Source organism: Mytilus trossulus, chromosome 5 (assembly GCF_036588685.1).
Source record: "Mytilus trossulus isolate FHL-02 chromosome 5, PNRI_Mtr1.1.1.hap1, whole genome shotgun sequence".
NCBI classification, from domain to species: domain Eukaryota; kingdom Metazoa; phylum Mollusca; class Bivalvia; order Mytilida; family Mytilidae; genus Mytilus; species Mytilus trossulus.
The window spans coordinates 44623665-44641538 of NC_086377.1; the positions used below are offsets into that span (position 1 = coordinate 44623665).

General features: G+C 31.8%; 1 long non-coding RNA gene across 1 annotated transcript; it reads left to right on the plus strand.

The window, feature by feature from the left end:
* The first annotated feature begins 3270 nt into the window (after positions 1 to 3270).
* Positions 3271 to 5932, plus strand: LOC134719676 (uncharacterized). The gene is made up of 3 exons (XR_010107654.1): positions 3271 to 3515; positions 4944 to 4958; positions 5759 to 5932. It is a non-coding gene; the product is annotated as an uncharacterized LOC134719676 (long non-coding RNA).
* Positions 5933 to 17874: the final 11942 nt, after the last annotated feature.

Here is a 17874-nt window from a genome sequence, read left to right on the forward strand (position 1 = left end):
CAATTCGAAGTGAAGACTCTTGTGCACTTTCCCTACCTTCCTTTGGCCCATCACTCACACTTTACCTTAGTTTGAGAGAAGGTATGGCAATGGTTCAATGTATTGCTGATAGGAAAGTAAAACATTCCATGACCTTGCAGCTACTTTTATATAAATATATAAATATGACCCAATGCTTTTCTTTAGCACAGAAAGTATAGTAGACATTTTTTACCGCTACGACATGAAAAAAATAAAGGAGTCTGCTGAAAGGGAACGCCACACTAAGACTATGCTTCAACCAAAGTGTGTCAGATTATTGATTAATTTTCCCTATCTTAGTAGTAATATACCCACTTCACCTGCATATGAATTATATACATTTCCCAACTTATTAGGTATTCAAGAGCTTGCAGCTCCTATTCAGACTTTGTAAAACGTCACCAGTGTCTGTTCAGAAAGATGATGAACCAGGTGTATGTCAAAGAACGTCTCATCCTTTTTCTAAAAAAGTTCATTGTAAGATACCCAGAACTTGTTGATAAATATTCCGTATCAACTTCACAAATAATACAAGATGGTCTTGAAGTATAAATTTTGCGTACTGACATTTGGGTTATCATCTAAATAACGTGTTATAGTATTCTTTTATTTGTCTTTATTAATATTACTTGTACTGTTAAGTCAGTTTTTTAGATATTCTTTTGAAGTGACTCTGTGGTTTCGTAAAACATCATACTTTGAACGACAAAATTATTTCATTTCCTAATGTTACTTTTACGTATGGATCTTGAATACTATGAATGACAAAACTATTTTATTCAATAATACTACTGAAATTATTTTTATGTCTACCTGTGCGAATTTTAAACGCGCAATTTTACACCAGTACTTGAAAGCTTCTATCCTTTACGGGTAGACTTTACATACATAAATTAAGTCGTATACGAATAACAAAATTAGTATGTTAAATTTGATGTATGCCTTTTTGTGCTTCTTCGTTACATTTGTTGTTTTTACATTGATATTAAGATAACACATTATTGACTGCTGTATCCCTATTTTTGACATTTTTACTCTTTGAGTATGTTTGTTTTGCTCATTCATCGTTGACAATGTCATGGAATTTGTTGCGACTGTCATAAAAGTGAGAGGTTTAGCTAGCTATAAAACCAGGTTCAATCTTCCAATTTCTACATTAGAAAATGCCTGTACCAAGTCAGGAATATGACAGTTGTTATCCATTCGTTTGATGTGTTTGGACTTTTGATTTTCCTTTTTAAATTTTCCTCGGAGTTTAGTATTTTTGTGTTTTTACTTTTATGTAAGGAGCATGTCTGTGGGAGTATTGACAAAGATGAAGTCCTTGTGTTTGCGAGAAAGTTAGTTACATACATATTTGATCGGTAGAGTGTCTTTAAATCATCCATCATGATATGAATAAAATGCGTGCCAGAATTGCTACCAGTAAAGATGAAGATTTAGTCAGGTTACCTCATTGTGCAGCTACAATTTGGACCGAATAACACATTGCTAAACCCCCTATTCCGTCACCTTTAGAATACGGTTGGCAAAATTTAAAACAATCATTACACCCCGTGTATTTTGAAGGGCATTTGTCAGGAGAACCAGAAGATACTCCTAGATGAAATCTGTTTTGTGGTTCATTTTGAATGGATATTTAAATTGTAACTGTTTTCGGGGTAAAAAAGGGGTTGAAAGATACCAGAGGGACAGTCAAACTCATAAATCTAAAATAAACTGACAATGCCATGGCTAAAAATGAAAAAGACAAACAGACAAACAATAGTTTACATAACACAACATAGAAAACTAAAGAATAAACAACAAGAACCCCACCAAAAACAAGTGGTGATCTCAGATGCTCCCCTATTAAGTGGTTTTTGGTTGAAATGAATTTCATGCATGAGCTTTTGCAAAATAAACTCTCGGGATAGAAGCCTTCAATTGAAAACAACATTTATCATTTATTGTTGAGGTTGAATGCCACCCGGCAAGGGTACTTCTGTAACTTTAACCGAATTTGCATTGATGTTTATATTAGACCAAATGTTTGAAAAACGTAAATTTTTAGAATCAATCGAGTAATACATTTTACATTTTCGAGGTAATTCATTGTTAATTGATTTAAAAAAAAATGTCTGTATCTGAAACTTAACACTAGACGCTGCTTATATATTTCAATTTTGTAAATATAGAAGGAAAAAAAGAAAACAGTATGTTAATCTTTTACCTTAATTTATGCAAAACTGTTCCCACATTTCTCTTTGACGACATTGATATTCCAAAAGTACTTTTTTTTTCACCGAATCCAATGGTATATAATATAGCCATATAGTATGTTTGACGATTAAATTAAAAAAAATTGGGTCTGGTCACCGTTCTATATTAGCAAATCACCATAAGGACTTCTGCAATGAGCTCAGTCCATACCATAAAGTATAGAAAAAAGAATATGTAGTACAATTGCAAATATAACAATTCTCTAAAAAAGTCAAAATGGCATAGATATAAACAACTATACGACCTTTCACAATGAAAACTGTTAAGTCAGATATATTAAAGGCTCCGAAACGACAAATATAAAATAATTCGAACGAGAAAAACTAACTGCATGATGATTGTACAAAATAATGAACGAAAAACATAATCTGATATACAGCAACACACTAAAACAACTTCTGGCTCCTGATGTACAAAAAACTGTTTGAGGAACAGACATAAAGAAATGTCAAACGTTCAACCAAAGGTTTAATACAATGTATATAATAAAGCAAACACGAAAAATAATATGTCAGACATCAATAATCGAAAAGCATTGCATTACAGGCTCAATTTTGTTTCATTGTTAGGTTAACCTGGACTCTTTTTCAGCTGTACAGCAGGTATAATCATTTTTTTTTTTATAAACAAGGACAAAAACGAAATAATAACTATATGATGAGAGAGAGAGAGAGATTTTATTTCAAAATGAAAAAAGTACTCACATATATGTGATATTGTTCTTTAGTTTGTTTATGCACACGCTTTATCTATTATTCATATTATTATTTCTGTATATTACCGCTTATTTTTATTTTACATTTAATTGATTTGTTTGTCCATGGTTTTTTGTTATGTCTTTTGCTTCTAACGGTATTACATTTGTTTGTTTTTTTAATTATTGTCTATTTTCAAATTGTGATTTAGATTTTAGCACAAAACTATATATGCTTGATCTTTAACAAGTTTAAATATTTTCTGTTTTCTTTTCAGCCATTACAACATTAGGTATGCACTTTTACTGTATATATGTTTTAAGAGATATATTCGCTGAATCAAACCATATTTTTGTACTTAAACGATTTATTGATTTGTGTTGAAAGTCGTCATGATAGTCACCTAAGATTATAGAGTCGAGTGCAATTAGCACGTGCAGGATTGAACAGTTTCGTCATGCTGGTGATACAGTAGTTCGACAACTTACAACACTCGCCACCGAGGCCCTTGAGATCCTGAAATGAAAACTGCAAAAGGTTGATGGTCTTTCTATTTACGGAATGTGTAGATTTATTAGGACATGCCTTGGATTTCAATTTTCATAACTAGTTCAAAAGGAAATGTACTCAGTATGGATAAAGAGTATCATAAATAAATTAAAACTTTTTATAGCGTGTAAACCATAAATAATTTAATATTCACCTTTCAAAAGTTCACGGTAAAAAGTCTAAGTTGGTAGGTCACATTCATGAATAGGGAAAAGAATTGTAGTTACGACGTAAAAAACATACCCGATATCATCTATGAAACGGTTATTCCATAACGGTCAAACAACTCGTGACGGAGTGCATAGATCGGTAGCACTTTATATCTAAATAAAATGTAACTTCTGGAATGACTCAAGCAATCAAAACTACAGATTGTATATACATTCAATGTCGGGAAATTTTATGACATATACACAGATAAAATCACATAATTCAGTGCGTTTAAAGGTTATATATTAAAAAAGAATGTGATTTCAATGTCATCAATGTTGGTTTTGTTCTGTTGAGTATATAACATTTCTGATTATTTCTACCGATGTATTTTATACAATTAAATATTTGTTGTCTTATTAATTTTTTTTATGTTTTTTACTATAAACGTTGGGTTTCCTGTATTTTTTTTTTCAACTTAGTATGACTTTTAATTTCATTAGGGCACACACCTTTCTTTGCCTAAACAAGTTGACATATTTTCTGTTTTGTTTTTCAGCTACCACTACACTAGGTAAACATATATAATGTATATAGGTATATTCGGATAATATATGATATGGAAAATTAATAACACCAATTTATGTTCAGTGTGTGGGGTACCAGTTACTTATCAACACGATTGCATGGAATGTAGTTATTTTAAAGTTAAAGCTGTTACAAACTAGGTAAAAAATCTAAGTCGGTAGGTCACATTCATGAAAAGGGAAAGGGATTGTAGTTACGACGTAAAAAACATACCCAATATCATCTATGAAACGGTTATTCCATAACGGTCAAACAACTCGTGACGGAGTGCATAGATCGGTAGCACTTTATATCGAAATAAAATGTAACTTCTGGAATGACTCAAGCAATCAAAACTACAGATTGTATATACTTTCAATGTGTGGAAATTTTATGACATATACACAGATAATATCACATAATTCAGTGCGTTTAAAGGTTATATATTAAAAAAGAATGTGATTTCAATGTCATCAATGTTGGTTTTGTTCTGTTGAGTATATAACATTTCTGATTATTTCTACCGATGTATTTTATACAATTAAATATTTTTTGTCTTATTAATTTTTTTTATGTTTTTTACTGTAAACGCTGGGTTTTCTGTATTTTTTTTTTAACTTAGTATGACTTTTAATTTCATTAGGGCACACACCTTTCTATGCCTAAACAAGTTGACATATTTTCTGTTTTGTTTTTCAGCTACCACTACACTAGGTAAACATATATAATGTATATAGATATATTCGGATAATATATGATATGGAAAATAAGAACACCAATTTATGTTCAGTGTGTGGGGTACCAGTTACTTATCAACACAATTGCATGGAATGTAGTTATTTTAAAGTTAACGCTGTTACAAACACGGTAAAAAATCTAAGTCGGTAGGTCACATTCATGAAAAGGGAAAGGGATTGTAGTTACGACGCAAAAAAACATACCCGATATCATCTGTGATACGGTTATTCCATAACGGTCAATCAACTCGTGATGAAGTGCATTAAATTTACGAAGCGATGATAATAAATTACATTATAGAAATAAATTACATTATAGAAATAAATAACATGCCTGACTAAATTGTAGTGACAGAGGATTTACATGATTGAAACCGTGAATAGAAGTGACTACTTCAATCAGCTTTTTCATGTTGTTGTCCGTGGATAGTTCAAATTGCGTTTAGGTCTTTCCAGGCGATATAAGGACTATTTAAATTTTCTATTTGAAGGTGTTATGACATAACTTTTCCTCCTCGATAACATTTATTAACATTTCGCTAAAGATGTTTATTGATAGTTGTAGGTATTGCTCTGGGTCCCAAGTGGGTCCCCTAAATACAAGACTTGTTCCTATATGTTATGAATTACAGTTTATGAACAAACTCAGTAAAGACCCGTCTTAAATTGTATGAGTGTTTTTTTGCTTTGAACTAGCGGCCAGTAAGTGTTGAAACACTAGCACTTTACTTAGCGGATATTTTTGTCAGATTAAACTACTTTGTGTACATTTTTTAGGATTTACTGATCAAGATCCATTACCAGATTGTCAGTGTGCATATCTAGATCGAGAAGCTAATTTATGCACAGAGTCAGAGGGATTTGAAGATTTGAAAAGATTTTGCTGTTACTATTGCAATAAAAAGAAGGGCATATTCACTTATCCTGATATCACATGTCTTCGTATAGAGAAACCTGAACATGCAGAGTAAGTTATTTTAGTATCCTCAATTCTGGCCGTTTTATAATGGAAAAACTGTGGATTCATTATTATTTGCTGGATTTTGTGGATACAGGTAAACCACGAATTTAAAACTACAACGAATATCAAATTTTTTATAGGTTTGTGTGCCGACTACGGCAAAACCACAAAACTAAATATCCGCGAACATGTACGTTTTTTTTTAATCCACGAAAATTGGTACCCACAAAAGATAAATGAATCAACAGTATCTTGATTAACAAGATGTTTTAAAATGTTTTAATGATGTAAGTATGTGTTCAGTTGTGAGATTGTTTAGTTAGTTGTAAAACCATGTTAAAAACATCATTTTCCACAAAAGAAAATGACTGTACCAAATCGGGACAGTTGTTAATCATTTGATGTGTTTAAACTTTTAGTTTTGCCATTTGTTATAGACTTTAGGTTGAGAATTTTCCTCCGAGTTTGGCATTTTTTCCTCTTTTTTTTAAATTCAATTATCTAAAACATCACGTATATATTGCACCATTTGGTAATAGACTTTAGGTTGATAATTTTCCAAAGAGTTTGGCATTCTTTCCTTTTTCTTATTTAAATTTAATTATCTAAAACATCACGTATATATTGCAATCTACAAATGATGACAAAACACATTAAAATAAAAAAAACTGATTTGTTTTATTTTTCAGGGTAGATAGATTGCCAAAACCGATTGACTGTATTTCCAATTAACTAGATGTTTGCAGTACATATATGGCGTTGAACATTTTCAGAAATAAATCAGCTTCTTTTGTAGCTATATATTAAATAGGCTTATTTGGAAAAGAAATGTGGAAAATCAGCGTTTGCTTGATTACACGTATTAAGTCTTAAAATAAACAACGTACGGACTCAAATAGTTGCTGCATGAAGTACGTCAATGTGCCGAGAGAGTTCCAACCTTTCCACGCGAGGTATCGGGCTTCCACTTCACAATTTGTTGAAACAGGACAAATGTATGGGACGACATAATCAGATATCATAGGTTTTGAAACAAATTCAACAAATATGATATCAATTTATAACTTCAGCAAACTCGTCATTTGTTCCACGATGTAGCATGTTTTATCCTTTTGTTCACTATTTAAAAAAGTATGCCGTTTGATATCCCAGAGCAATAAATGTTGATTACTTATTTTGGACGCATTTTTAATTTAACATGATACAAAGGATGTAAAAAGAAAAGGTTTTCATTTAAATTATTTCTGAGAAATGAACCCTTCTTATGGTAACAAATGTCTCGATGCAATCAAATTAAGAAATATTAATCATCGTAAATTAGTTCAATCCAAAATTAAAGATGACTTCTAAACCTATCACCATCATAATCTATTTGTTTGATTCATTTTGTTGAATGTGTCACTTCATGTTTTTATTATATTGGTCAACTGCAGAGGAAGTCGTTTTTCAAAGGAATACATTTTGGCATGTAGAGTTTTGCTTTGTCACATCTTTATCTTGAAACAGAACAAAAATAAGGTTGAATTGGATAATTGGTAAACAGGTGACAAACTAATTTTTATCAACAATATAAAGAAGAAGATGTGGTATGATTGACGATGAGAAAACCATCCACAAAAGACCAAAATGACACAGACATTAACAACTATAGGTCACCGTACGGCCTTCAACAATGAGCAATGCCCATACCTCATAGTCAGCTATAAAAGGCCCCGATAAGACAATGTTAAATAATTCAAACGAGAAAACTAACGGCCTTATTTATGTAAAAAAATTAACGAAAAACAAATATGTAACGCTTAAACAAACGACAACCACTGAATTACAGGCTTCTGATGTTTGTTATTATGTTTTAAACGGGTACAGTCCTTATTTTTCCTGAAAAAAATTATTATCGACTAAATATCTACTCAGCAATAAACATATCTTAAAGGGCAGGTATTGTTTTACCCAATATTGAACTTGATACACATAATATCAGACGCATAATTTTCAAAAGAATTATTTAAATTTGTCATGTTGAAGTAGATATTATTAAATATCTGGTATATATATATAATTTTATTTAATCTTGATAAAACAGATTCAAAGTTACAAAGATAAGCATAACAAATTAAATATAAATTGTAAACACCACATTACAATAAAGAAATTTAGTACGAAAATTCAAGTATCAAAAACATTAGATAAAATTAAGAGTGGAAATAGGGAATGTGTCAAAGAGACAACAACCCGACTATATGATAGACAACAGCAGAAGGTCAGAGCAGGTTGACCCAGCGATAATATTGTAAGGACAAACTGCGCTTCGTATGAAAAAAAAAGAAATACAGGTGAACAAACAATATAAAACCAGAACAGATATACAATGAGTAAAACTTGCTTTTAACAATCGACTATTGGTTTTAATCGTTCCTGCGTTTAAACAATCTGTAAAAAAAATACTTTTTACCAGACTTCATAACTCAGTAAAACTTGTTTCCGATTAAATTTGTCTCTTGGAAAAATAAGAATATTTATAAACTGAAGAAAAGAAAAACAATCTATTAATAATGTCATTGCTTTTAAAGGGACATATATTTAAAAGAATGTCTTTCTTTTTTAAAAAATATAACATTACTGTTTCATTATGGTAAAAGGTTTAATCGTTTAAACCCACTGCATTTGTTTACACCTGTCTTAAGTCAGGAGGCTCTTGTTAAGTGGTTTTCATTTGTAAATGTGTTAATAAGTGTCTCTCGTTTCTCGTTTTGTTTCTATATGGACAACACTGTTTGTTTTACTGTTTAAATTGTTGTACACTGTTGGTGTTCTTTGTAGATTCCTGTTCAGTTTTGTCATCAATAAACAAAGCCTTCAAGGAAAATATAGTTAAGAAACATACAAATTCAAAAGTGACCTTGGGATAAGAGCAACGAATGAAGGTGTTAGTTGTTGACCAATCATATCCCTTTTTCATTGTAATACCGTTATCTTTAAAAAAAAATAATGTAATGATCTTTAGTTAGTTACTGCTTTAAATAAATGTTCGTGTCTTGATTTGTTTGAGTAGTAACCAAACATTCATTTTGCATTTATATTTAATATATATTAGAAGAAACGTAAGTAACACAAACTTTACACTCACAAATCCATCCTCAAAGCCTTATATAATTCATATATAAAAAAAGAAGATGTGGTATGATTGCCAATGAGACAACTATCCACAAAAGACCAAAATGACACAAACATTGACAACTTTAGGTCATCGTATGGCTTTCAACCATAGCAAAGCCCATACTGCATAGTCATAAAAGTCCCCGATAAGACAATGTAAAACAGTTCAAACTATGTTTTATAAGATGGAAGTATACAATGTATGTGTTATTTTTATTCATAAATAGCTTCTTTGCTATAGTATAAATGTCATAGTACTCAAAACAATTTTTGATCGTCTGATCGTTTATCAGTAATGAACGATTAATTAGTAATTTCCCCTTTATTATATTTCTGTTTTTGCACCATCAAACATATACCGCATTATTCTGCAAATGCTATTTACAAAGCATGTGGTCGGGTTTTTTTTTTTACTGCTTCCATTTTAGAATATTTAGAAATTTAGAATTCTGCCTTCAAATGCATTTTGATGGTGTTCTATTGAAGACATATTGAATTTAAAAAAAAGTCATTTTGGGGTTATTGGTTCTTATGTGAAATAGTTTTAAAATATAATCTTGATATAGCTGGTAAGTGATCAATATTGTTGGATTTCAGTTTTGTTATAATATACTCCTGATCAATTAGCTACACATAAATTTGAAATGAGATAAACAACTTTTTTGCTTAGGCTTAGGACAAAAGATATTCTTGATTTGTTATAGCGTTTGAAAGTATAAACTGCGGATTCTGTGATGATATTTTTTTTACAATTTCATTAAAATTCTATAGGATTTGCAACCTTTATATACTTATAGATAAATCCTTGAATTGGAATTGGAATAGAAAATTGCCTGAAGATTTTAATTCACATAACACATTAATTTAACAATTTTATTTGAGTGTTTAAGAAAAATTAAGAAAAACTTCCATAACCTTATAAAAGTACGATTCCCTTTTCTACAATAGATTTCAACATGTTAAAAAGCAGAGTCCTTCGGTTCTCGTCAAGTCATCTTGAAAGAATTCATTAAGAGTTGTAAAGTTGGCGTGCCATGATATAGATAATCATCCAAACACCTCATATAGTTTTTTATCCCGTAATCCCATTTATCCCAATGTCAATACATAATCAGTGCACTACTATTGATGTATTTTGAAGGTAGACGTATAATGATGGAGAGGAGGTAGAAACTTTATCGGGACTCCGGGATCGGGTGTTTTTAGCTCGGGATTTCGGGATTAACCCTTTCGGGATCCGGGAATTCATTTTTTTTAAATTTTTGATAAAGGGATTATTTTTTTTTAAATTCGGTACCACGAAATTTTGGGTTTTTAAGCACGGGACTTCGGAGTCAGGATCCCTTCTACCTCCTCTCTATAATTGAAGGCATGTTTTTTTTAATATAACCTGCTATGTCTAAAGCTTTGGTGCATGAACTAGGGTAATTTGAGCCTAGGGTATTTCTTTCGGAGCACCTGGTATCCCCCCCCCCCCCGGTTTTTGATCGGGTTCGTGTTGCTCAGTCTTACGTTTTCTATATTGTGTTTTGTGTACATATATTTGTCTGTTAGACTTTTCTATTTTAATCCGAGACGTGGTTTTATGAGTTTGAATACTCCTTTGGCTTCTTTCGCCTCTCATTAGATATCAGCTGAGTTTGATATTTATCCTATCACGAGTAAATGAACATAAATAATAGACATATAGTGTAACCTGTGTTATTGAACAAAATGTCGTATAAGGCAGGTTACACTGTACTATTATGGTAATGTGTCGGGTGATGGAGGTTACACTGTACTGTTATGGTAATGTGTCGGATGATGGAGGTTACACTGTACTATCATAGTCGATAACGTTTTATGACATTCTTCACGACAAGTGTTTCATCATGTCTTTCAACATAAAACGTTTGCCCTTCCAGAGCACCTGCGATCATCCCTAGTTTTTAATTGGTTTCGTGTTGCTTATTCTTTAGATTTCTATGTTGTGTCATGTGTACTATTGTTTGTCTGTGTGTCTTTTTCAGTTTTAGTCATGATTAGATGTTGTCAGTCTATTTTCGATTTATCAGTTTGGCTGTCCTCTGGTATGTTTCGTCCCTCTTTTACACTTTCAGGAGGATTTTTTTACTATAAGTGACAGAAACTCAACAACCTTCAATTTTTATCGCAAAAAAAACTTTTTCCAAGAAAATAGTCCATTACGCTGTAAAGCATCAAACTGTTGGACATGTGTATCTTATAAGTTGTATATTGCATTCAAACACAGGTCCTAACGCGATGAGGCCCATCTCTTCTTTATTCTTTAATCTTTTATGCCATTTTCTCTATGTTTTTTTTTTATTTAGGCTCCTTCTTTCCTACTCCTTACATGTGTGAACCCCGTTATTCAGTATTCCTTACTTTGTGGCCAATTTATTTCTATTATTTTTTTGTTTGAATTGTTTTCTATTTTCTGTAAACCCTGTAACACAATTTGTGTTTTATTGGCGGATTGGCTAACTTTGCCCCTCCTACTTGTTATAATATGTATAAACTAGCATGTTAGATAAATTAACACGTGTTTCATATTGTATACTGTAAACTATGAACGTATTTGTTGTCAGTTTAGAGTGGATTCAGGACATTTAGACAATATGTTATGGAAAAACTATAAGACACTACTGCATGAATATATTTCAATTCATAATATTTTTCGTAAAAATATTCGAATTCTAAGGAATATGTTTGGATAAAGTAATTCTTCTATTATTTCTGGTAAACCAGTTATAATTGTGGATCGTTTATCAAAAGTAACTCATCGCTAAATAATATGTCTTAGTATGACGACGCACATGTTAAGCACACTATATTGGTCTTTGATAAGACTTATGATTTGCGGCAAGATTTATTTGATATATGCTGAAATTCAAAAGGGAAAGTTACTGGCGTACAACAAAATCAATATTTCATCGTCTGGAAGTCCTACAAAAGTATATACAGAAGACAGGTCTCTCGTGGAATGTAGCCGACGGTTTCTTAATGATGATAGCATTTGTGTCGCAAGTTATGATACAGTAACGCACACGTGCATGATGTTTTCTTTGTGTTTCTCTCCATTAATTGATGTTTCAAATACAGAAACCTTTCTTGTACACAGAGACTATTCAGGTTTGTTTGAAAATTAACATTTTGTTTTATTATTTAGAATTATAGATTATGGCTGATTATCTCAACGAATTTGGTTTTCTCGCTTGAGCTGGTACAGCGAAAGTGAGAAAAGCAATCGAGTTGAGATGACCAATGAGAATCTGTTTATTGCTATTTTACCTATGACGACGTTGTCAATTTCAATGTCAATTTCGTTAGCAACGCCACGTGGCGTCCTTAGTTTCTAGCGATAATTTTTCCATTTCAGGCGAAAAGCACAAATCACAAAAAAGATCAAAGGAAAAGCGCACAAAATAGCGATAATTATAGTTATCCCTGTCTCATGTTTTATATCCCAAATTTCGTGTTTTCAAATATGTATAACATTAATATCTCTGTATGTGATATTTAGTAACGATGAATTGCAACATGATCGTGTTAAGTTCTGTAAATGTTCTTCTATACAATCATTTTAAGGAAAATTAGCAATCTGCCCACATAACTTGACTTTAATCATTCAGTATGGATGTTTAACATAATTTTCTGTTAATCTGTTGGTTTTTGTTGTCTCATATACAAGGTGTTGCCAGTCTTTCTAATTAGCCAACAATTGAAATCATTCAAAATATTTAAATGATCTTATTCAAATTTCATTCATGGTTATGTTTCCCTCCGCACATGAGGGGGAATTTAGTGTTACTTTTGTTTATCCGTATGTCCGAACGTCCCAAAATCAATGTCTGTTCCCTAACTTTTTTCCACAAACAATACAATAGCTATGGAACCTATACACAATGTTAATTAACACAAAGCAAATATGAAGTCGTTCTTCAGTCATTTCCCTTATTGACGTTACATGCTAACAGGGGCATCATCTGTTTTGAATGGACACATTCTCTATTATTTTTTATTATGACTTCTATTACTATAAATTATGCTGTAGGATATACTTAGAGCCTTGATGTTCCTAGGTATAATAATTAAATGAAAACAAGTGAAAACTTCGTACAGCCGAACAATTCACCTACCATTATTCGAAGTATTTAGGCTTTTTATATTCACTTCCTTTTGTCTTGCCGATAATGATTGCATATTTCGGTTATTAAATATTGTACATTAAATGATTTTAGGAACATTCTCCTATTCTCGTCAAAACTCAAATTGAGGAATTTTTGATATATTTTACCAGCAAAAATTAAAAAAATCATTACATTGAAAAGAACGATGTACAGTGGCGGAAATAATAATTAGCGACCTGAAAATGTTTTCTGTTCTTAATCAATGTAAACATAAGTACACAAATGAAATGATTCTCCGTATAAGATGTTGAAATGTGAATGTTTATTGCAAATGCAGAGTAAATACAATTTATTCAAATGTATGCAAATACATCCAAAAAAGAGCCCATGAAAAGTAACGACTCGGCAACATTTGATTCTAAACAATAAAATCTTCATGTTGTTAAAAATATTAACATATGGTTTTCTTTATACGAAAATATAAAACTTACATATAATAAGATCATTAATATTATGAGATATTGTTCAATAGTTCTACGCCCACGTGACTGCGGTGACATTCACCCAGGAAGTTTATCAGGGGTATATACTATTTACCCAGCATATCAACAGTTTAATGTCTTCTGTGACATGGATACAGCTGGACCAGGATGGACTGTAATTATAACTAATATTTATTCTTAAGTAATTTAATTTACGATTTAACGCATCTTCTTGTTGGCTGATGTCGTTTTGTTCATCATATGATGGACTGTTATTATAACTATTAAAATTGAGAATGGAAATTGGGAATTTGACAACAACCCGACCTACAACAAACAACAACAGATGGTCACTAATAGGTCTTCAATGCAGCGAGAAATTCCTGCACTCGAAGGCCCTTCAGCTGGCACCTAAAAAAATATATATACTAGTTCAATGATAAATAAACTCCAAATTATACACAAGTAATTTTAATTAAAAATAATACTAGACTAATAAAGGCCAGAGGCTTCTGCATCATTCTTTTATGACATTTATTCTTAAGTAAACAAAGATTGAAGATACATTACGGACATTCAAAACTCAAATATCAACAGAAAACTGGTAACGCTATGATAAAAACGAAAAGATGAAAAAGGTGCAACAAAATCACATAGAAAACTGCATTTATCGACACGAAACCCTCCAAATTCGGCCAGACGGGAACTCAAGTTCTCTGGTGGGGATATGGCCGGAGGGGTAAAACATAAGATATTAACTCTGTGCAGAAACACAATAATCGATAATATGTGCGCCCGAGACATAACGTTTAGTGTGCCAAAAAATAACACGTATTAATTAGTTTCTCACTTTATTCGTACATACTTCAATATCTCGATAAGGCATTAAATGCTTGTTCTTTGAAGTTCAACAACAACCATTCCGTTCATATACAATATTTGATACATCCTACAACTTTTAAAGACAGGAAAATACTTATATTTTCTTAAGGTGGTACCCAACACTTTAACTAAAATTTATTTGGCTCGTTTAATTTTATTAAAATTTTGACAAAGTATTTACTTTCACCCTTTGACAAAAATATCAAAATTTCTAAAAATTTGAACCAACCGTTTTATCAGAAAAATTACACTGGTTATATAGCAGTTTGACAAAAACTTATTTTGATCTTTGAAAAGCTTAATTTTCGCTTAACAACACAACGTAATTAAAACATTTAGCTGATTTTACAGAGTTATCTCCCTGTAGTGTTAGGTACCACCTTAAACTAACTTCCTTACACCAAAACTGTTCCAACTGATTTATGTTGAATAACTACTCAAATTTTTATTTGATACTGTAAATTTACCATCTTTGCCCTACTCCTGATAGTGACACTTTTGCCGAGTGTGGTTTCATACTATAGGCGCTATGCGGATATCAGGCATTTCTCCTTCGGCACGCCCAGCCTAGGGCCTTTTAGGAGTTCCGGTGATTCCCAAAGATTTTGTTTGTTACTATAACTTGTCTCCTAAATCGTTTTATTCTTTTTATTTGTAAATACTGTTGCTTGAATTTATTTACTATTTATGCATATTAACAGGTTTTCCAAAAGAGAACGGATGGAACTATGGACTTTTACCAGGGATGGTATGAGTTTGAAATTGGATTCGGAAATTGGAAATCAGAATTTTGGTTAGGTAATTTTCTTTTTAATATCTGCTTAAAGTTATTATTTTAACCTTTCATTTATTTTTGTTTGCAAGAAAAAAAATTAATTTCGGCAGAGTCTTAAAAACAACATTAACCTTTTATTTCATTCCAATATTTATTAACTTTCAAAAGTCCAATATTCTTAGAATTAAGATACTTGATTTTCAAATATGTCTGCCTCGAGCATCACCAAGAGACATTGATTGACATATGCATCCTGTCGCAGAACAACTGGTAGCGTTGATGTAATTATATAGCTAGATGTTTAACCCAAAACAACATATCTTACAAATGTTTCAAAAGTTGGATCCATTAGATGAAAATTTCAAAAAGCTTTCAGCATGTTCAGTTAAGCTGATACTCTTATAATAATATTACGGTTCCGGTACTTATACATCTTCGGATCTCAAATGTGTGACTTTGGGCGTTCAAGTGAAGGTAAATCCAGAAAGGCACTTAGGACGCAAGAAATTGTTTAACGTGTTGTTTTCAATTTTTTTACATTTTTAAAAATAAACGTCGTGTTGTACGTGGTTTTATTTATTCAAGTTGTCGAAGGAATACGAGAAAACCCCTATAAATTGCACGACGACGTCATTTCTTTCAATATGACTTTATACAATTGTTTGATGAAAAGTATCTTACAAAAGAAGTTTTGAGTACTATTTAAAAAAAAAAAATAGGTGTATTATTCTTTATTTTGTTTTAAAAAATTTCTGTTAACTTATTCTAACGGATGATAGAAATTATCCTAACGCGGTCCTAACAAGGAACATATACACCGATAACGCGGCAGAACGGTTACCCAGAATGGGTTGAATCAAATAAACTTAATTTAATAATTCATTTGTTGAAATATGTTATTCGTTTACTTTTCTACATTGGCTAAAGGTATAGGGGGAGGTTGAGATCTCACAAACATGTTTAATCCCGCCGCATTTATGCGCCTGTCCCAAGTCAGAAGCCTCTGGTCTTTGTAAGTCTTGTATCATTTCAATTTTAGTTTCTTGTGTACAATTTGGATATTAGTTTGGCGTTCATTTTCACTGAACTAGTATATATTTTTTAGGGGCCAGTTGAAGGATGCCCCCGGGTGAGGGAATTTCTCGCTTCATTGAAGACCTGTTGGTGACCTTCTGCTGTTGTTTCTATCTATGGTCGGGTTGTTGTCTCTTGGACACATTCCCCATTTCCATTCTCAATTTTATGTAGTTCATTTGCGTTACTGATTGTTACACACTACAAAATACATACGGTTTCGTCTCACTTGTCAACATTTGTATAAGGTATTAGATTTTCACAGGCCCCACGAATCACTCTAAAAATATTAATTGTCTACATGATGAAATGGTGCATTGAAATTAATACCATTTTAAAGTAAATATGAGGATTTGAAAGGAGTTGACGGAATAGAGAATAATGACAAAAAAGGTGCAAAATAACCGGCATGATAACAGGAAAAAAAGAAAATCACCCCAAAAAATAAAGCATAGAGAACAAGGGGGTACTAATATACAAAGAATGGAAATAATAGGCAAACTAAGTAATGAATAGAGAACAATAACCTATAAGGATTCAAGAACAATGAAATTAGGGACTCCCCATTCAGATACTCTATTGTGTGTTAATGGATTCACAGTTCACAAACTACAACATGTACAAATCAACATATTTCTATACCCGACAAATTAAGTGTCAAAATTTATTTTAAATTAAATCCTTCACTTAAAGAGCTATTGTATACTGAATGTACTTTAATCTTTTCAAATGATTGTTATTCTACACTTTCGATTGGTTATGAACATCGGGGAGCTCGTTTTGCTTTGCTTCACGCCGATCTCATTACATAACCCCTATATATAGCTAATGTTTACATCTTGTTCTTCAGTTATGTTACAACACCACTGTCCGAAGTCAGAGCAGGGATCAGTGCTCACACATATGATAAGCTTCGTCACATTTGTAAGGGCCTATCCCAAATTATGAGCTCTTATAATTTTATAGTTATCGTGATTTCTTGTTTCCAAATTTGCTGTTCGTTGATTTTGTTATGCATAAATCAGTCCGTTAGTTTAAACTTTTAACTTTTTCTGCATAAAACAACCCAATGTGTTTCTGGGAACATATTTTCACAGAACAGTCCAGAATTCATATGACTTGGTAGGAATATGTCAAGATGCGTAATCACTTTTTTGTTAATTGTATTGTAATTTATTGTTGAACAGGAAATAAATACATTCACCTTCTTACATCTACTGGAAAGAAAAAACTTTACATCTATCTTGAGGATTTTGAAGGAAATTCGAGATATGCAGAGTACAGTGACTTCAGTATAGGAGATGCCACAACGAATTATACTTTGAATGTTGACGGATACAGTGGAACTGCAGGTGAGAATAAAGTTACAAGTGTTTAAAGTCCGAAATTATAAGTATTTATTTGCAGGGGGTGATGCATGTATAGTAGTATAT